This window comes from Bos javanicus, chromosome 18 (genome assembly GCF_032452875.1).
Source record: "Bos javanicus breed banteng chromosome 18, ARS-OSU_banteng_1.0, whole genome shotgun sequence".
In the NCBI taxonomy this organism is placed as follows: domain Eukaryota; kingdom Metazoa; phylum Chordata; class Mammalia; order Artiodactyla; family Bovidae; genus Bos; species Bos javanicus.
This window is the reverse complement of record NC_083885.1, coordinates 23,850,836-23,855,281: the sequence shown is the minus strand read 5'-3', so window position 1 is coordinate 23,855,281 and position 4,446 is coordinate 23,850,836. Positions and strand designations below refer to the sequence as shown.

Sequence of the window (4,446 nt, the reverse complement as noted above, 5' to 3'; positions counted from 1 at the left end):
TGGTGGACTAGAGTCCATAGGGTCGACAGAGTCGGACACGACTGAAGCGACTAAGCACAGCAAACACACAACCTATCTACCCCTTCAGTGAGTACCCATCAGGAGACAGAATTCCCCTCTGCTGCTGGAATACCTTCTGTGACAGAGAACTCACTGCTTTCAGGGCCAGCTCATTACTTTCTCCCATAGCTGGGAGCATTAGAAAATCAGTGTTTTCTTTCTGTATTCCTGTGGCTTCTTATTTTTATCCTTGGGGACATGAGATTAAATCCAAGTCTTTACTTTAATTCCCATTCCTGTGGATATTTGAGGTCATCTGTCATGTTTTCTATAAATTTTTTTTTTTTTTTTGCCTACAACAAGCATCTCTTTATGCCTCCTGTGATTCACTGTGCAGGCTTCTCACCACCCAAACACTCTGCCCACATTTACCTGAATCCCTTTTGAATGTATGATGCCTCAAACTGAATGCAATCTTCCCGTGTCTAATTTGTTCTAAAGACTTAGTATCTATTAATTCATCCTAAGATCATATAGCCTGGAGGACGGCATGCCACCCCACTCCAGTATGCTTGCCTAGAGAATCCCATGGACACAGAGGAGCCTGGCGGGCAACAGTCCATGGGGTCGCACAGAGTGAGACACAACTGAAGTGACTTTGCATGCACACATGCAAGATCATATTGATTGCATTCAGAATAAACCATTCAGGATTCCTTTGGTTGTAAATGATGAAAATTAAATTCTAACTAGCTGCAGTAAAAGTGGGAATTTAATAGAGATGAATGGCTCCAGGGGCTCAAGCAACATTTGTCTGAGGTAGGTATCTCTGTATTTTCTCAGCTTTGCAATTGTTGGCTCCACGGCTAGGAAAGATAAGTGCCTACCATGCTCTCTTAGTCCATTTGGGCTGTTATAACAAAATGCCACAGGCCAGGCAGTTCATAAACAAGTTCTCACAGTTCTGAAGGCTCTAAGTCCTTCATCGGAGTGCCAGCATGCTTGGGGAGGGGATCTCTTCCAGGTCACAGACTTCCCATTGTGTCCTCATATGGTGGAAGGGGCTAGGGACCTCTCAGGAGCCTCTTTATAGAATGTTAATCCCATTCACGAGGGCTCCACCCTCATGGCTTAAACATCTCCCAAAGGCCCCACCTCCTAATACCACCATCTGTCGGGGTTTGGACTCCAGCATAGGAATTTTGGGAGAACACATTCAGACCACAGCATAGACCAGGTTTAAATGTTCAAAGCTCCTGGTACGTGGGAATAAAAGAGAGTGGGCCTCTGTATTAGTCTGCAAGAGCTGCCGTCACAAAGTCCCACAAACGGAGTGGCTTAAACAACAGAAATTGTTTCCCAGTGCTGAAGACTAGAAGTCTGAGATCAAAATGTCGCCAGGGTTGGTTTTTCTTCTCAGAGCTGTGATAAGAATCTACTCCATGCCTCTCCCCTAGCTTCTGCTGGTTTGCTGAAAGTATTTGGTGCTCTCTGGCTTTGTAAAAGCATCACCCCAACCTCTTCATCTTTACATGGCCCTCTCCTATGTGTGAGCCTGTGTCTGAATTTCCTCTTTTTATAAAGATGCTCATCACAGTGTATTAGGAGTCCCACCGATTCCAGTAAGACTTCATTGTAACTAATCACATCTGCAATGATCCTATGGCCCAATAACATCAGATTGTCGGGTATTTAGAGTTAGGACTTCACCATACATATTTTGGAGAAGGAACACAGTTCAAACCATAACAGCCTCTTTCACAATAATACTGCCAAGAACACCCAAGGCTGCATTTTGTGGGTTCTAGTGAGCCACACACCCATCCCTGAACTGATTAATCACAGTAATGCTGGGACAGAGACACGTCTTCTCCTGGAGCCCCTGGTAAAGTCAACAACCCAAACCACAGGGACTGGGAGTAGGGGAGGGGAGGGTCTCAAGGAAAATGAAGGTGCCCATAGAAGAGGCAGTAATGGGTGTTGCACACACGAAACCTAGACATTTACTACTCAAGGGCAACTGAGCAAATCAGAACCCCGGGTCCAGCACCTGGGCAACAGCTGAGGCTATAGCAATACGCCACTCCAAGAACGCACTTGACTCCCTTTAAAAAGAAATGGTGTGTGTGTTGTCATGAATCAATCCGGAAAGTTGAGCTGCCAAACGTTTCAGTTCTTACGAGGCCTCACAGAAGCCACTTCGGCTCTTGGTAGTTTGGTGTTTTGCATTCATTTCTTTTCATATCGGAAGATTAAAACAATAGCTTCTGGTTATCATCCCACATATTATTGATTAAAATCCTTGCCCGAAGACCTTCCATCTCACTTTTCAGCGTGGCATGATTTACTTTTCTTTTTACTCCCTGTAACAGATGATTAATGCTGATCTCTGGAGTCCCGGTGAGATGAAGCTGGGTGTCAGGTACGATTTGTCAGCTTGGAAGTATAGATTATTTTATGTTTCTCGAACTTTGTGGCCAAGGGAACACAGCTCTTGATGGTTAAATCCATCCACACTTTCCCCCTGGGCTATGAAATGCCAGAAACATTAAATAGCCCACTTAATACATAACCTCATTCTGTATGCTTGACTATTTTGTTTTTAATTTTTCTTCCCTTTCCCGGCTGCTCACATGAAATGGGATCAAAGAAAAAAATTATCCTCACTGGATTTTGTTAAAATATTAATAGGTTAGGGTTGACTGGCTAAATTGAATATCTTTGCTGATCTCACTTGCATGTTTAACTTGTGCTTAGGAAAATATGTTTCCTAGGTGATAACCTTTTATGTACCAGCCTGACTTCATTGAAATGCATAGAGATAAAAATATGTCACGCTCAGCGGCTGTGCTATTCTTGTGTGGCACTGTGATTATTCAGATGGTAATTGACCCCCACCTGTAGACAGCTCCGATTCTGTAGTCAATCATTTCATTTGATGTTAAAATATGTGAAAGTACAATTATATAATTTACATTACAAATCATGCTGAATGCCAGGGGTCTCTGAACCGCTGACAAACGCAAAGAAATCGGGGTTGGGGGAGAGGCCTCCGGTCAATAAATGAAGTGAATTACACCAGGCGAAGGGTTCACTTTTCTTATTTGTGTCCATAACAAGAGCTTTTGTGCATGTGTCATTGAAAGAGTAGCTATGGCCTTCTTTCTGAAACCGTAAATGGCAACGTTTCAGATGCCTTTCTGAGGATGTCTCCCCTTTCTCTGGCAAAGAATCACTCCTCCCATTAGTTAGAGAAGTGAGGGCTTGTCCAGGCCAGAAGGGAAAGCAGAGAATCTAATAAAGGGAAGAGGGCGTCAGGTCTGGGAGGTTGCAGTGCCTACTTGATGCCAAACCCAACACAGATGTGAGTGGTAGATGTGAATTACGCTTGCCCATTTCCAAACTTCAGATCTCGACCATCAAACGTGAAGCGTACTAATATTATTGAGTCAGTTATTGTTTATCTAATATTCAATATGTTCTTTCATATGCATACTAATATTATTGAGTCAGTTATTGTTTATCTAATATTCAATATGTTCTTTCATATTGGGACAAGTGTTTTAGATACATTATCTAGACAACCCTCCCAACTCCATCATATGACTTGGGTCTGCAATCAGTCTCCTTTTCAGATGAAGAGAGTGGATACAGAGGGATTACCGGGCTTGCCCAGGGCCATTTAGATAGAAAGTCAAAAGTGAGTGGTGGCAGAGCCTGGGCTGGTTACCACCCTCCTCTTCTGGATCGGGCATCAAATATTTATGGTGGCCATGCAGAACAGGAAAGGGGCATAGGACACAATTTCTGCCTCAGTGGAGCTTTTGGGAAAGAAGGTGGGTTGGGGTGGGAGTGGGCACCCTTGGTAAGGGTGGTCCAGATAGAGAACTCACCAGTGAGAAGGGTCCGATGGAGATGGACTAGGCACTGATGCACAGGGGAGGGCAGTCTCCAGTCCTGCTTCCGCTATCATAGGTCAGGGGAGGCGGCATGATTATGTCTTCGGTGAATGCGTAATATTTCCTGCATGGAGCCATCCAAAGGCACACTCTTGCTCTTCCTTCTACCACGTTCCAAGGCAGCTGGGCTGAGGGGTCCCCGGGGCCTCTAGCTTCCAGAGTGGGTGCATACTGGTCCGTTGCACAGAAGCGAAAAAGCTTCACTGCCCGCAAAGTGATTTTGGCCACCGAGAGCTGGGTTGGTTTCTGATGTGGACACCTGATCCTTGAAATGTGCTGGGAATCCTGCCCTATTGGCTACAAACAGCAGGTCTGCTGGCAGCGCCTCTCACAGGGGTGGGAGCCAGCCATATCTCCCAGCAGCCCTCGGGAAGAACACATCCCAGACGACATCACCTGGAGCAGATGCTGGTCATCAGACATCAATCGCTTCCATGGTGTTTATATTCCACCCTCCTATCTCTTAGTCACTTAGCATAATCATTGA

The 4,446-nt window shown here is 45.0% G+C and overlaps 1 long non-coding RNA gene across 1 annotated transcript; it reads left to right on the top strand.

The window, feature by feature from the left end:
* The first annotated feature begins 1,015 nt into the window (after positions 1–1,015).
* Positions 1,016–2,577, top strand: LOC133230185 (uncharacterized). The gene is made up of 2 exons (XR_009730781.1): positions 1,016–1,885; positions 2,373–2,577. It is a non-coding gene; the product is annotated as an uncharacterized LOC133230185 (long non-coding RNA).
* The last annotated feature ends 1,869 nt before the right edge of the window (positions 2,578–4,446 follow it).